This window comes from Equus quagga, chromosome 12, assembly GCF_021613505.1.
Source record: "Equus quagga isolate Etosha38 chromosome 12, UCLA_HA_Equagga_1.0, whole genome shotgun sequence".
In the NCBI taxonomy this organism is placed as follows: Eukaryota; Metazoa; Chordata; class Mammalia; order Perissodactyla; family Equidae; genus Equus; species Equus quagga.
Window position 1 is genome coordinate 63,026,075 of NC_060278.1, and position 17,001 is coordinate 63,043,075.

At 41.8% G+C, this 17,001-nt stretch overlaps 1 long non-coding RNA gene across 1 annotated transcript; it reads left to right on the plus strand.

Annotated features, from left to right (window-relative positions):
• The first annotated feature begins 545 nt into the window (after positions 1-545).
• Positions 546-16,311, plus strand: LOC124248655 (uncharacterized). Its single transcript, XR_006891111.1, has 3 exons — positions 546-1,462; positions 11,367-11,597; positions 16,253-16,311. It is a non-coding gene; the product is annotated as an uncharacterized LOC124248655 (long non-coding RNA).
• The last annotated feature ends 690 nt before the right edge of the window (positions 16,312-17,001 follow it).

Here is a 17,001-nt window from a genome sequence, read left to right on the forward strand (position 1 = left end):
GGGGTAGTTTTTCTGCGCCATTTGGCGCCGGGGTAGGAGACTGAGAAGAAGCTGGTTTTTCCGGTTAGGGGGGTTATCGCAAGGGGCGCTGCTGGGCCTGCCCGGGCTGGAGCGTGAGCGTGTGTCCAGCCTGCTGGGTCTGCGCTTGGAGACAGGCACTGTCGGGAGCGGGAGCACCGAGGAGGCGAGGGCGTGAGAGCCAGAGTTTTAAAATCTTGCTTAACAGCTTATTACGCACGCCGTGTTTTCCAAGCTCGAAACAGCCCACGTGGGTCTTGTCCAGGAAAATGATCTGTAACCAATCTGTAAATGAAAATTGAGGTCGGTTTATTGAGCCAAAATGTGAGGACCATATAGCCGGGGCGGCCTTCCCCAAGGAAGGAAGGGCACCAAAGAGGCGGGGTGTCCAGAGTGGTACATACGGTCACAGAGCATGTGTCCCATGTGATTGGATTGTCCCTTTTATAGTAGTGAGAAGGCGCTGTCGGCACAGCGATTGATGGACAGCAGGTAGCAGGTCTGCTGTTTCAGTGGACAGGCAGGGTGGCAGGTCTGTTGTCTCGAGCTGGGTGGTCAGAGGGTGGGTGCAGCAATCAGTTCCTAGTCTAGGGAGAGATGCTTAGCCTTAAGGAAATGCCAGTGTAGGGGAAGCTGCATCTTTACCTTAAGGGCATTTGTTCTTGTCTGTGGACACAGGAAATGCTTAAAGCAGATGTACAATGCATGTGCAACGGCCACTCTGGAAAAAGCAAGGTCAGGCCAAATTAGATTTATACCAAACAGCTTCCTCATATACTGCAATATCCTATGGCTTGCCATTTGTTTATCAGTCTTAATGTGTTTATCTTACTAGATTATAGTAACTGTAAGAACTGGAGCCCTCACCAGTACATTTTTGAACGGTGTAACCTGGATTTCTCAGAGCCTGTTTAAAGTCTGTGCACACAGACGGAGGGCTTTGTAGTGTCTGCTCGATGTTTTGTTCACCTTGATTGCTTTTTCTGAAGGCCTGGATTTCAGGGTCTTTGGGTACCTCCTAATTGGATGGTTTTCAGGTATAGCAAAAGGCCAAGGGACCTAGCCCATCTATTAAACTTCCAGAAAGGCAATAACAACTGTTTGTCTTTATCAACTTTAAAATAGCCAGTTATTTTACTGACAAATGAGTTTATTTGGAAATAACAAAGCAATTGTAATTCAGGATGTGCAAACTATGGTGAAACACAGGCAAGTCCAGAGAACAAAGGAGGGGCGCTTGCTTTTATAGAGAAAAAGGGGGAGTTGTGAGGGGCTGTTGTAAATGAAAGCTCTTTGGGGAGGAGTAAGAGTTCAGGGTGGTTTTGGCTCCTCAGCAGGGTGGCTTTGGCATCTTCCATTGGCTGGGGTTGTTGCTGGGCAAGAAGAAAATCTTCCTTTTTCCTCCTGGGGTAGTATAGCAGCAACTTCCTGTTGAAGATGCGAGGTATGTCTCTTCCTGTTCGGGGTGATTGAGGATGAGTGGTAGGGTGTGAAAGCTCCCTTTGCAGGCCTTCCCGACTTCAACTTTAGTTGAGGTTTCCATTATTAGTTTTCACACCTTCTACTGTTAGCAGAACAAGAGTCTTGAACTAATCTAATCTTTTGTATAAGTTGCTCCTGTTGGGTAACTTTACTGAAATTTGGATCTGTGGCCCTCATCAGTGACCAGAAATTGTCTATCAGGTAGAACAGGGCTGCAGGCCACCAGATTTTGTTGGATCTGTGGACTAAGAGTAGTTTTTATGTTTTTTAAATGATTGAGAAAGATTGAAGAGTATTCATGACACATGAAAATTATATGAAATTCAAATTTTACTGTCCATAAATTTTTATTAAGGCACAGCCACATTCATTTGTTTATGTTTTGTCCTTTGCCCTATAATGGCAGAGTTGAGTAGTTAGAAGTGAGACATATGGCCTGCAAAGCCTAAAATATGTACTATCTGGGACTTTATAGAAAAAGTTTGCCCACTCCTTAGGTACATGATTAAGAGTTGGGCTGCTGGTGTTCAGTTGAATTAAATCAATTGTCTTATCTTTGTGTTAATAGATTTTTCTTCTGCATTGGCAGACTATAGTTTCTATATGTTTTCGAGCAGAATCACAGTTGACCTCTCTTTGCTACTGTGGAAATTTAACGTATATCCCTTCCTCAAACGTGACTCCGGTTACCCTGTTGATGTGCAGGGCTAACTTATCAATTTTTAAAAATTTTTATTTATTTATTTATTTTTTAATTGCAATAACATTGGATTATAACATTATATAGCTTTCAGATGTACATCATAATATATTTCGAATTCTATGTAGATTACATCATGTTCACCACCCAAAAAGTAATTATAGACCATCCCCTCACATGCGAGCGTAATCACCCCTTTTGCCCTCCCTCCTTCTCCCATGGTAACCACCAATCCAATCTCCATTGCTATGTATTTGTTTGCCATCGTTTTTATCTTCTATTTATGAGTGAGATCATACGGTATTTGACTTTCTCCCTCTGACTAATTCCATTCAGCATAATACCCTAAAGGACATCCATGTTGTCACAAATGACCGGATTTCATCATTTTTTATGGCTGAGTAGTAGTCCATCGTGTATAAATACCACATCTTTATCCATTCGTCCCTTGATGGGCACCTAGGTTGCTTCCAAGTCTTGTCTATTGTGTATAATGCTGCAGTGAGCATAGGGACGCAAGTATCTTTATGCCTTTACGTTTTCAAGTTCTTTGGATAAATACCCAGCAATGGGATGCCTGGATCATATGGTAGATCTATTCTTAATTTTCTGAGGAATCTCCATAGTGCTTTCCATAGTGGCAGCAGGAGTTTGCACTCCCACCAGCAGTGTGCAATGGTGCCCTTCTCTTCACATCCTCTCCAACATTTGTTGTTTCCTGTCTTGTTAATTATAGCCATTCTGACCAGAGTGAGGTGATACCTCATTGGAGTTTTCATTTGCATTTCCCTGATAGCTAATGATGTTGAGCATCTTTTCATATGCCTGTTGGCCATCCGTATATCTTCTCTGGAGAAATCTCTGTTCAGATCCTTTGCCTATTTTTTAGTTGGGTTGTTGGTTTTTTTTGTTGTTGAGCTGTATGAGTTCTTTGTATATTTTGGATATTAACCCCTTATCTGATATATGATTTGCAAATATCTTCTCCTAATTGTTAGGTTGTCTTTTTGTTTTGTTGATGCTTTCCTTTGCTGTGCGAAAGCTTTTTAGTTTGATGTAGTCCCATTTGTTCATTTTTTCTTTTGTTTCCCTTGCCCGGTCAGACATGGTACTTGAAAATATGCTGCTAAGACTGATGTCAAAAAGCATACTGTCTATGTTTTCTTCTAGAAGTTTCATGGTTTTGGGTCTTACATTCAAGTCTTTAATCCATTTTGAGTTGATTTTTGTGCATGGTGTAAGGGAATGGTCTACTTTCATTCTTCTGCATGTGGCTGTCCAGTTTTCCCAACACCATTCATTGAAGAGACTCTCCTTTCTCCATCTATGCTCTTGGCTCCCTTGTCGAATATAAGCTGTCCATAAATGTGTGGGTTTATTTCTGGGCTCTCGTTTCTGTTCCATTGATCTGTGTGTCTGTTTTTGTGCCAGTACCATGCTGTTTTGGTTACTATGGCTTTGTAGTATATTTTAAAATCAGGGAGTGTGATACCTCCAGCTTTGTTCTTTTTTCTCGGGAATCCTTTGGCTATTTGGGCTCTTTTGTTGTTCCATATAAATTTTAGGATTCTTTATTCTATTTCTGTGAAAAATGTTGTTGGAACTTTGATAGAGATTGCGTTGAATCTATAGATTGCTTTAGGAAGTATGGACATTTTAATGATGTTAATTCTTCCAATCCCAGAGCACGGAATATCTTTCCATTTCTTTGTGACTTCTTCAATTTCTTTCAACAGTGTTTTATAGATTTTGGTGCGTACACCAAAATCTTTCACCTCTTTGGTTAAGTTTATTCCCAGATATTTTATTCTTTTGGTTGCAATTGTAAATGGGATTGTATTCTTAGTTTCTCTTTCTGCTACTTCGTTGTTAGTGTATAGAAATGCAACCGATTCTTGTACTTTGATTTTGTATCCTGCTACTTGACTGTATTCCTTTATTGTTTCTAAAAGTTTTTTAGTGGATTCTTTAGGGTTTTCTAGATATAAAATCATGTCGTCTGCAAAGAGTGACAGTTTCACTTCTTTTCCAATATGGAGCCCTTTTATTTCTTTTTCTTGCCTGATTGCTCTGGCTAGGACTTACAATACTATGTTAAATAAGAGTGGTGACAGTGGGCATCCTAGTCTGGTTCCTGTTCTTAGAGGGATAGCTTTCAGTTTTTCTCCGTTGTGAATATTTGCTATGGGTTTGTCATATATGGCCTTTATTATGTTGAGGTATTTTCCTTCTATACCCATTTTATTTAGAGCTTTTATCATAAATGGATTCTGTATCTTGTCAAATGCTTTCTCTGCATCTATTGAGATGATCATATGATTTTTATTCTTCATTTTGTTAATGTGGTGTATCACATTGATAGATTTGCAGATGTTGAACCATCCCTGCATCCCTGGAATGAAACCCACTTGATCATGATGTATGATCTTTTTAGTGTATTGTTTTATTTGATTTGCTAGTATTTTGTTGAGGATTTTTGCATCGATGTTCATCAGTGATATTGGCCTGTAATTTTCTTTTTTTCTGTTGTCTTTGTCTGGTTTTGGTATCAGGATAATGTTGGGTTCGTAGAATGAGTTAGGAAGCCTCCCCTCCTCTTCAATTTTTTGGAAGAGTTTGAGAAATATAGGTATTTAGTCATCTTTGGATGTTTGGTAGAATTCACCAGGGAAGCCATCTGGTCCTGTACTTTTATTTTTTGGGAGGTTTTTGATTGCTGTTTCGATCTCCTTACTGGTGATTGGTCTATTCAAATTTTCTACTTCTTGGTCCAGTTTTGGAAGGTTGTATGTTTCTAAGAATTTATCCATTTCTTCTAGATTATCCAATTTGGTGGTGTATAGCTTTTCGTACTATTCCCTTATCTTTTGTATTTCTGAGGTGTCCGTTGTAATCTCTCCTCTTTCATTTCTGATTTTATTTGAGCCTTCTCTCTTTTTTTCTTGGTGAGTCTAGCTAAGGGTTTGTCTATTTTGTTTATCTGTTCAAAGAACCAGTTCTTGGTTTCATTAATTTTTTCTGTTGTTTTTTTAGTCTCTATTTTGTTTATTTCTGTTCTGATTTTTATTATTTCCTTCCTTCTGCTGATTTTGGTATTTCTTTGTTGTTTTTTTTCCAGTACCTTTAGATGCACTTTTAGATTGTCTATTTGGGATTTTTCTTCTTTGTTGAGGTAGGCCTGAATTGCTATAAACTTCCCTCTTAGAACTGCTATTGCTGTATCCCACAGATTTTGGCATGTCATATCTTCATTTTCATTTGTCACCTGGAATTTTTTTATTTCTCCTTTGATTTCTTCATTGACCCAGTTGTTGTTCAGTAGCATTTTGTTTAATCTCCACGTTTTTGTGGCTTTTCTGGTTTTCTTCCTGGAGTTGATTTCTTGTTTCATACCTTTGTGGTCAGAAAAGATGCATGGTATTATTTCGATCTTCTTAAATTTATTGAGACTTGTTTTGTGGCCTAATATGTGATCAATTCTGGAGAATGTTCCATGTGCATTTGAAAAGAATGTGTATTCTGTGGTTTTGCATGGAATGTCCTATATATATCTACTAAATCCATCTGGCCTAATGTGTCCTTTAAGGCCAGTGTTTCCTTATTGATCTTCAGTTTGCATGGTCTATCCATTGGTGTAAGTGGAGTGTTAAAGTCCCCTACTGTTATTGTGTTACTATTTCTCCTCTTATGTCTGTTAATAATTACTTGATGTATTTTCGTGCTCCTATGTTGCATGCATAGATATTTACAAGTGTTATATTTTCTTGTTGGATTGTTCCCTTCATCATTACATAGTGCCCGTCTTTGTCTCTTGTTACAGTTTTTGTTTTAAAGTCTATTTTGTCTGAGATAAGTATTGCTACCCCGGTTTTCTTTTCTTTGCCACTTGCATGAAATATCTTTTTCCATCCTTTCACTTTCAGTTGGTGAGTGTCTTTAGGTCTGAATTGTGTCTCTTGTATGCAGCATATACATGGGTGTTGTTTTTTTATCCAATTGGCTACCCTATGGCATTTGATTGAAACATTTAGTCCATTGATGTTTAAAGTAGCTATTGATAAATATGTATTTATTGCCATTTTGTTGGTTTTTTTGGTATCTTTTAGTAGTTCTTCTCTGTTCCTTTCTTTTCCTCTTGCTCTCTTCCCTTGTGGTTTGATGGCTGTCTTTAGTAATAGGTTTGATTTCTTTTGTCTTACATTTTTGCCTACTTATTATAGTTTTCTGATTACCATGAGGATTCTATGTAATATTCTATGTATATAACAGTCTATATTGAGTTGATAGACTCGTTAGCTTGACCTTTTTCTAAAAGCTCTACTTTTTCACTCCCCTCCTCCCACATTTTATGTTTTTCAAATCATATGTAGTCTTTTGTTTAGAGTGTCTATCCATTACCTTCTTATCATTGAAATAGGTGATTTTAGTATATTTGTCTTTTAAGCTTCACAGGTAGTTGATCTGCTAGCTTAACTATATTTTTACCTTTACAAGTGATTTTATTGCCTATTTTTCTTTTGTTTTGTTGATAATTTTTTATAATATTTGTGGTCATTGCTTTCCCACTTAAATAATCCCGTCAGCATTTCTTGTAGAACTGGTTTCTTGGTGATAAACTCCTTTACTCTTTTTTTCCCCCCTAAGAATCCCCCCACATAGTTGTATATCTTAGTTGCAGGTCCGTCTAGTTGTGGGATGTGTGACGCTGCCTCAACGTGGCCTGACAAGCAGTGCCATGTCCGTGCCCAGGATCCAAACCCTGGGCCGCTGTAGCAGAGCGCGCAAACTTAACCACTGGGCCATGGAGCCAGCCCCTCCTTTACATTTTGCTTGTCTGGGAACCTCTTTATCTCTCCTTCCGTTCTGAATGACGACCTTGATGGATAGAATATTCTTGGCTGTAGGTTTTTTCCTTTTAGAACTTTAAGTATATCATGCCATTCTCTTGTCGCCTGTAGGGTCTCAGCTGAGAAGTCTGCTGATAGCCTTATGGGCTTCCCTTTGTATGTCACTTCTGGCCTTTCTCTCGCTGCTTTTAGGATTCTCTCTTTATCTTTAATTTTGGACATTTTAATTATAATATGTATTGGTGTGGGCCTCTTTGGACTTGACTTGTTTGGAGCTCTCTGTGCTTCCTGTACTTGGATGTCTGTTTCCTTCCTTAGGAAAATTTTCATCTATTATTTCTTCAAATAAATTTTCTGCCCCTTTGTCTCTTTCTTCTCCTCCTGGGACACTTATAATCCGACTGTTAGCATGCTTGATATTGTCCCAGAGTTCCCTTTGACTGTTCTCACTCTAATTCTTTTTTCTGTTCAGCTTGGGTGATTTCCTGTAGTCTTTCATCTAGCTTGCTGATCTGTTATTCTGCATCCTCTGCTCTGCTATTGAGTCCCTCTAATGAATTTTTCATTTCCAGTATTGTATTCTTCATTTCTGAGTGGTTCTTTGTTATATCTTCCACTTTTTTGCTGATGTGCTCACTGTGTTCATCCAGTGTTCTCGCAATATTTCTGACCATCCTTATGATATTTTCTTGAACTCTTTGTTGAGTAGGTCGCTTATTTCTGTTTCATTTAGTCCTTTTTCTGGTGTTTTGTCCTGTTCCCTTGCTTGGAAAGTATTCCTTTGTCTCCTCATTATGCCTCTTTCTCTGTGCTTATTTCTATGTATTAGGTGAGTCAGCTATGTCTCCTGATCTTGGAGAAGTAGCTTTATGTATGAGCTGCCTTATGATGCCCAGCAGTGTGCTTCCCTCTTGTCACCAGTCCAAATGATCCAGGAGTGACCCCTTTGTGGGCTACTTGTGTCCTTCTGCTGTGGCAGGGTTGCTCCCACTGCAGGTACCCAGGGAGTCTAGTCTTTCCTTCCCTGGCCAGCTGTTTGTAAATCTGGTTTGGGGAGCCTCAGCACCATCGGCTACTAAGTCTATCAGCACACTCCTAGTGCAGTTTTTCTCTTAATTGGGGTGTTACCCAGTGTAGCTGGTTGCTAGGCTCAGGGGCTTACAGTTGCAATAGGCCTCAGCCCTACAAGGCTGTTGTCAGTTCTCTTGAGTGCAGCTGAGTGGGGCTGGCCCTAGGCACTGGAACACTCAACTGTTTCAGGCTTTGGAAGGTGGGGCTGGTCCTTTTTATGGCTATTTGTGAAGCACAGGTCTTCTGCCACTAATAAGCCTCACCCCTCACAGGACCACACACACCATCAACACAGTCCTGGTCCGTGCACACTTCTCAATCCCCTGGAGTGTACCCCGATGCCCCACTGCAGAGGCCCCAACCTCTCCATCAATGTCCCCCACAGTTTACCTGGCCTTCACAGAGGCCCTGCCCCGCAGAGGCAGACACACTCACCTGCCTGTAGAGGATCAAGGCACCCAGTCAGTGCAGGCTGAAAAGTAGCCTGAGGGCTTGCTGTTAGGTGAGGCCGGTCCCTGCCCTGGCTGAACTGGATTAAGTCTGTCCTCTAGTGGGTGTGGCAGGCCCCTGGGCTAACAGGCCGAGGGAAGAACCTCAATGGTGCCCACCTGGATCTGTGTCAGCACACCTGGACCAGGTCAGAACAATGGCCCCCACCAGTGTCTCCATCTCCAGAGAGGTCCCTGCTTTCACCAAGATGTCCCCAGAGCCCACCAGGTGAGTCTTGTTTCACCAAACGGCTGTCAGCCTTCTCTCTGGTGATTTTAGGTTGCTGCAATGAGTGAGTTTGTGCATGGGCTCTTTAAGACCTGGGTCTTTTTGGGTTTTGGCTGATAGCTTTTCTAGGGGTATCCTCGCTGCAGTTAATAGCCAGCAAAGCCAGACAGTAAGACTCTTGTCTCAGTTGGGCTGCGTCTGAAGGATGCTTATAGCAGTATCGGCCCCTACTCCAGACCTTACTCCTCCAGGGAAGGCTGCGTACCTTAGGGTGGCTCCTACCTGGCCAGCTGAGAAGCTCTGCTGCTCCCACAGGTTGCTTTTTTCCTCTCCAGCAGGAATTTCTGCCTCTTCTGCCTTAGTTAGGACTGTCCCTTGTTGTGGAGGTTCTTTTTATCCAGTTTTCAGTTTTCTCTCTAGGGTATTTTTTCCAAAAATAGTTGTAACCTGGTTGTGTTCATGGGAGGAGATGTGTTCAGAGTCTGCTTACGCCGCCATCTTGATGAGATTCCCCCACATTTTATGTTTTTGATGTCATATATAACGTCTTATTTTTTGTGTGTGTATCCATTACCCTCCTAGCACTGAAACAGGGAATTTCAGTACTATTTTCTTTTGATCTTCAATATTATATTCATAGGTTGTTGATCTGCTACTTTTATTATATTTTTGCCTTTACCAGTGCTTTTATTATCTTTTTTTTTTTTTGATAATTTTCTAATTTCTATTGGTGGTCTTCTCTTTCCCACTTAAATAAGTCCCTTTAGCATTTCTTGAAAAACTGGTTTCATGGTGTTAAACTCCTTTAATATTGCTTGTCTGGGAAACTTTATCTCTCCTTACATTCTGAATGATAACCTTGCTGGGTAGAGTATTCTTGGCTGTAGGTTTTTTCCTTCCAGCACTTTAAATAAATGTTATCATGTCACTCCCTTCTATCCTGTAAGGTTTCTGCTGAGAAGTCAGCTGACAGCTTTATGGGGTTTCCTTTGTATGTCACTTGTTGCCTTTCTCTTGCAGCTTTTAGAATTCTTTCTTTCTCTTTAATTTTGGACATTTTAATTGTAACATGTCTTGGTGTGGGTCTCTTTGGGTTTATCTTGTTTGGTGCTCTCTGTGATTCCTGTACTTGGATGTCTGTTTCTTTCCTTAGGTTAGGAATGTTTTCAACTATTATTTCTTCAAATAGATTCTCTGCCCCTTTGTCTCTCTCTTCTCCTTCTGGAACACATATAATACAAATGTTAGTGTGCTTGACGTTGTCCTAGAGTTCCCTTAGACTGCTGCCATTCTTTAGAATTGTTTTTTCTTTTACCTGATTAACTTGGCTGATTTCCTCTAGTCTTTCATCCAGCTTTTTTATCCATTCTTCTGTATCATCTACTCTGCCGTTGAGTCCCTCTAGTGAATTTTTCATTTTCAGTATCGTACTCTTCATTTCTGATTGGCTCTTTTTTATATTTTCCAGTTCTTTGTTGACATTCTCACTGTGTTTATCCATTCTTCTCCCAAGATCAATGAGCATCCTTATACCTTTTTGCTTAAACTCTTTATCAGGTAGATTGTTTCTTTGTGTTTCATTTAGTTCTTTTTCTGGGGTTTTGTCCTGTACTCTTGCGTGCAACATATTCCTCTGCCTCCTCATTTTGCCTCTTTCTCTGTGCTTGTATATAGGTATCAGGTGGGTCAGCTACATCTCCTGATCTTGTAGAGGTGGCCTCATGTAGGAGACATCTTTGGAGACCCAGCAATGTGCTTCCCTCTCTTCACCAGTTCAAAATGTTCCAAGAGTCACCCTTGTGTGAACTACATGTGTCTTTCTGTTGTGGCAGAGTTCTTGCTGCAGATGCCCAGGGAGTCTCAGCTTTGCCCCTGGTCAGCTGGTTGTAGTGCTCTGCTGCATGAAGCTGCTATGGATCCTTCAGTCAGCTTATCGGGTTTGGGGAGCCCCAGAACAGTTGGCTGAAAAGTCAAAATAGCACATTCCTGTTGCAATTTTTCTGTTAAGTGGGTAGGTCCCCAGTGTGGCTGGTTGCTAGGCTCAGGGGCTTACAATTGCTGCAAGCCTCTGGCCTGCAAGGCTGTTGTCAGCTCCCTCAGGATTGCAGCTGAGTGGGTCTGGTCCCAGGCGTGGGAATACACAGTTGTTTCAGGCTTTGGAAGGAAGTGCCGATCCCCTATGTGGCTGCTTGACAAGCACAGGGCATCTGCCACTCATAAGCCCCACAGCCCACAGGTCCGCACCCACCATCACCACAGTCCTGGCCCCATGGACACTTCCCAACTCCTTGAAACAGACCCATTTGCCCCACTTCAGAGCCCCACACACACTCCACTAATGGCCCCCACTCTCCACCCACTCCTCATGCATGCCCTACCTAACATCAGTGGACCCACTTGAATACATGCAGAGGATCCAGGCACACGGTCTATGCAGGCTGAAAAGTTGCCCAAGAGCTTGCTGTTGGGTGGGGCCAGTCTCTTGGGTGGGCTGACTGCTCTGGCTGAGCAGGAGTTATTTTACATTCTAGTGGGCAGGGCAGACCCTGGGCTAACAGGCCAGAGGAAGAACTCCAATGCCTTCTGTCAGCATCTGTGTCAGCAGGCCTGCACTGGGTCAAAATAATGGTTGCTCCCAATGTCTCAGTCCTGGAGAAGTCTTGCATCTCACCAAGATGCACCCAGAGCCTATCTGGTGAGTCCTTTCACCAAAGGACCTTCCAGCTTTCTTTATGGTGATTTTAGATTGCTTTCCAAAACAGGTGAGTTTGAGTGTGGGCCTTTTAAGAGCTGGCTTTTTTTTCTGTTTCTGTCCTATAGCTTTTCTTGGGGTATTACCTGGTGTAGTTAATAGCCAGCAAACCCAAGTGTTATAACACTCATTTCAGTTGTATTGAGTCTGAAGGATGCTGTAGTGTGAATGTTCCCCTAGTCAGGTCCCCCACTCCTCCAGGGAAGGCTGCACACCTTAGGGCTGCTCCCACCCAGTGTGACGCTCTGCAGCTCATGAAATTGGCTTCTTTCTCTCCAGACAGGAATTTCTCCCTCTTTTCCCTCAATCAGAAATGTCTCATGCTGTGAGAGTTCCTTTTACCCAGTTTTTAGTTCTCTCTCAGAGGTAATTTTTTGAAAAATAGTCATTACTTTGTTGTGCTCATGAGAGGAGGTGAGTTCAGAGTCTGCTTACAACACTATCTTGACCACTCTTCTCAGGAACTCTCTTTCAATAAATGTAAGAGAGTGCCTGAGTGAAGGCCAAGAACCGCAAAGTTTGGAAAGGCAAATAGCAAGATGATCCTTAAGAGCTAGAAGGAAAGGTTTTTCCTACTGGTGTACTCTACTTGAATGGACGTTCTAGATATTGTCTCACAGCTAGAGTGAGAAGTGTTACATCTCTTCTAGAAATAAAACCTTCCACACCTACCCAGAAGCAGAGAACAGGAGGAGTATCCTTCCAATACATGTGAGAGAGAGCCGGAGTGAAGGCTGAGTAATGTGAAGTTTGACAAGGCAGTTATCAAGAGGACCCTCAAGAGCTAGAAGCCAGAGTTTTTCTCCACAGTGAATATTGCTTAATTGGGTCTTACAGATATTCAATCCCAGCGGTAGTGACAGGTTTAAAAGCTCTCACTGGAAGATGTCTACAGCTCCTGGCACACTCTGTTCAGCAATATTCTTCCTTCATCACTTCAGAGTGAGACCCTGTGTGTAAACTTGAATGTGAACGTATTAAAAGTCACTTATGAAGATGATCCTAAAGAGCTGTCAGCAGGAGACTTTCTTAACCCTGTACTCTCCCTGAATGGATGTTAAAGATTATCTGTCCTACGATGAATGAAAAGATTTAAAACTCTTCTAGGAAAAAACCCTTTAACACCTACTGGGAAACAGAGTTCAGGAGAAACATTCTTACAATACATGTAAGAGGGAGTCTCAGTGAAGGACGAGATCTGGAAAAATGAGAAGGCAATTATCAAGGTGATCCTCAAGATTTATAAGCAAAGTGATCTCCACAGTGAATATTCCTTGTGTGAATGTTGTAGATATTACCTCCCAGCTAGAGGGAAGTGTTTTACATCTCTTTTTTAAACAAAAAGTTTAACACCTACCAGGAAGCAGAGTGCAGGAGGAAACTTCTTACAATACATGTGAAGAGAGCCTGAGTGAATGCTGAGGACTGCAAAGTTTGAAAAGGCAAATATCAAGGTGACCCTCAAGAGCAGGAAGCAAGAGTTTTTCTCATGGTGAATATCCCCTGAATGGATGTTATAGGTATTCTCTGCCAGCTAGAGGGAAAATTTTCAATCTCTTCCAGAGACAAAACCTTTAACACCTATCAGGAAGCAGAGGTCAGGAGAATCATTCTTAAGTACATGTGAGAGAGAGACTGAGTGAAAGCTCAGAATTTCAAAACATGAAAGGGCAGTTATCAAGGTGATCCTTAAGGGGCAGAAGCAAGAATTTTTCCCAACACTGTAATCTATTTGAATGGATGTTATAGAAATTCTCTCCCAGCTGTAGAAATGTTTAAAGCTCTCCAAGCAAAATGTCACTCCCTGCTCTTGGCAAGCTAACCTCAGGAATCATTTTCCTTCACCACATGTGGCTAGAGAGCCTTTGTGTAGACTGAATTGCAATGTACTAAAAGCCACTTATCAAGACGATCCAAAAGAGCTACAAGCAGGACCTTTTCCACACTGCATACCCTTTTTGAATGACGTTACAGATCATCTGTCCTCACTGTTGTGAAGACTTTTAAGTCTCTCCATGGAAGAAACCCCTTCACAGATACAGGCAGCTGCGTTCAGCAGGAACATGCTTTCATGAAATGGAAGAGATAATCTGAGTGAAGGCTCAGAAGTACAATATGTGAGAAGGCACTTAGAAGGACTATCCTAACCAGCTACAAGCCAGAGATTTTCTGCTCAGTGTACTTTCCTTCAATGGATGCTATACATATCCTCCCCAAGCTGTAATAAAATGTTAAAAATCTCCCCTAGGAAAATGTCACGTCCAGCTCCTGACAGGGTGAGCTCAGCAAGAGTTTCCCTTCGTCACATGAGAGTGAGAGACTTTGCGTAGCCTGAAGGGCATGTATGAAAAGTGAATTGTGAAGATGTTACTGAAGAGCCACAAGCTGGAGATTTTCTACACAGTGTAACCACATTGAACGAAAGTTACATATAATCTGGCCCAGTAGAAGTGAAAACTTTTCAATCTCTCCTTTGAAGTAGCCCCTTCACAGCTGTGGGCATCTGAGTTCAGCAGGGACATGCTTCCATGACATGGGGGAGAGCTTGAGGGAAGGCAGTGAACCTCAATGTGTGCAAAAGCACTTACCAGGATGATCCTGAAGTGCTAGAAACCAAAGCTTCTCTGCACAGTGGATGGTCTAGATATTCTCTCAGCTGTAGTGAAAAGATTAAAATTTCTCCCAGGACAGTGTCACTTCCAGCTCCTGGCAAGCTGAATTCAGCAATAGTTTTACTTTATCACCCACAAGTGAGAGCTGGTGTGTCAAATGAAGTGCATTGTATTAAAAGTCATTAAACAAGACTGTCCTAAAGAGCTACGAGGAGGAGTTTTTCTATACCCTGTGCCCTCATTGAACAAAAGTTATAGATAACCTGCCCTAGTCATAGTGAAATATTTTAAGTATCTCCTTGGAAGAAGCACCTTCACAGCTATGGAGAGTGGAGTTCAGCAGGAAAGTGCTTTCATGACACTGCTGAGAGAGGCTGAGTGAAGTTGGTGAACTGTAATGTGTGAAATGTCACCTACCAAGAGGCTCCTAAACAGCTACCAGCGAGCTATTTTCTGCACAGTGTACATTCCTTGAATGTATGCTATAGATATTCTCTCCCAGCTGTAGTGAAATGATGAAGAGCTCTGTTAGGAAAGTGTCACTTCCACCTCCTGGCAAGCAGTGCTCACCTGTAATTTTACTTCATCAAATGTGCATGAGAGCCTCTGTGTAGACTGAACTGCAGTGTATTAGAAGTCACTTATCAAGAAGATACTAAAGAGGTAAAAGCAGGAGATTTTCTCCACTGTGAAACCTCATTGAATATATGTTACAGATAATCTGTCACAAGTGTAGTGAAAATCTATAAATCTCTCCTTGGGAGAAGTCCCTTCACAGCTACAGACAACTGAGTTCAGCAGGAACATGCCTTCATGATAACGGGGAGCGAGCCTGAGTGAAGGCTGTGAGCTGCAGCCTCTGAAAAGGCACTTACCAGGATGAAAAAGCCTTTCCTTGAATGTGTGAGCTAGAGATGCTCTCCCAGCTTCCATGAAATGTTTAAAAGCTCCCCTGGGAAAAAGTCAATTTCACCTCTTGGCATGGTGAGGTCAGCAGCAGTTTTCCTTCATGACATGCGCTTGACAGTCAGTGTCTTGAGTTCTTGGCATAGAATTAAAGGGGAGGGACTGGCTCCGTGGCTGAGTGGTTAAGTTCGCATGCTCCACTGCGGCGGCCCAGGGTTCAGATCCTGGGCACGGACATGGCACCGCTCGTCAGGCCACGTTGAGGCGGTGTCCCACATCCCACAGCTAGAAGGACCTGCAACCAGCATATACAACTATGTACGGCTGGGTGGGGTTTGGGAAATAAAGCAGAAAAAAAAAAGATTGGCAACAGTTGTTAGCCCAGGTGCCAATCCTTAAAAACAAAGGAAGATTGGCAACAGTTGTTAGCCCAGATGCCAATCTTTAAAAAAAAAAGAATTAAAAGTGACTTAAAAACTATATTAAAGAGGCACAAGCAGTTCTAAACCGTGTACCCACACTGTCCAAAAGTAACAGCTAGTCTGTCCCAGAGAGAAATGTTTTCAATCTCTCCTTGGAAGAAATCTCTTCACAACTACGGGCATCTGAGTTCAGCAGGGACAGTCTTCCCTGACAAGGGAGGCAGAGCCTGAGTGTAGGCCGTGAACTGCAATGTGTGAGGCCCTTACCTAGATGATCTGAAACAGCTGGAAGCCAGGGGTTTTTGGCATAGTGCACTTCCTTACACAGTGAAACAGAATAAAGGAAACCTCATTTTAAATGAGATTGGGAGGCAAGAAGGGGGAGCCTTCAGGCACTATAACTTGATATCAATTACAGAATCATCAATTACAGACCCCAACAGAAAAAATGCCCATTACATTCCCAACAAGAAATTGACTAGCTGAGCAACTCAGCTAATGAGAAATCATCACCACCCTGAACTCTCACTTTCTTCCAATGGACTTTTGCTCAAAACAACCCCTCCTAACTTCTTTTTCTCTGTAAAATAACATTCCTCTCCTTTGTGTGCTGGACTTGCTTATGGCTTTTGCTATAGTTTGCTTGTCCTGAATTGTGATTCCTCTGCTATTCTTGAATAAACCCCTTTTGCTGGTAAAAATAACTGGCTGTTTTATTTATCTAGGTCAACAGTTACATAAAATGGAATGTTATCCCGTCTTAAAAAAAGAAAATTCTGGGGCTGGCCCCGTGGCCGAGTGGTTAAGTTCGCATGCTCCGCTGCAAGCGGCCCAGTGTTTCGTTGGTTCGAATCCTGGGCGCGGACATGGCACTGCTCATCAAACCACGCTGAGGCAGCATCCCACATGCCACAAATAGAAGGACCCACAACGAAGAATATACAACTATGTACCGGGGGGGCTTTGGGGAGAAAAAGGAAAAAATAAAATCTTTAAAAAAAAAAAAAAGAAAAAGAAAATTCTGATATGTGTTAAAACATGGATGAACCTTGAAGACATTATATTAAGTGAAAGAAGGCAAACACAAAAGGACAAATACTCCACTAATATGAGTGACTTAGAATAGTCAAATTCATAGAGACAGAGAGTGGAACAGTGGTTACCAGAGGCTGGGGGAAGGAGGGAATGGGGAGTTAGTGTTTAATTGATACAGAGTTTCAGTTTGAATGATGAAAGTTCTGGAGATGGATGGTGGTGATGGTTGCACAACAAGGTAAATGTATTTAATGCCACTTAACTGTACTTTACTTTAAAACGGTAAATTTTATGTTATGTATATTTACCACACACACAAAATACCTGTCTCTTAGCTTCCGTAGACCAGAATTGCTCCCAAGACCCAGAGCCAATTCTCAAATATATTTCTGGATTCACACTTTCTCATCATTTATGGCTTCTCTGGGATTTTCTTTGC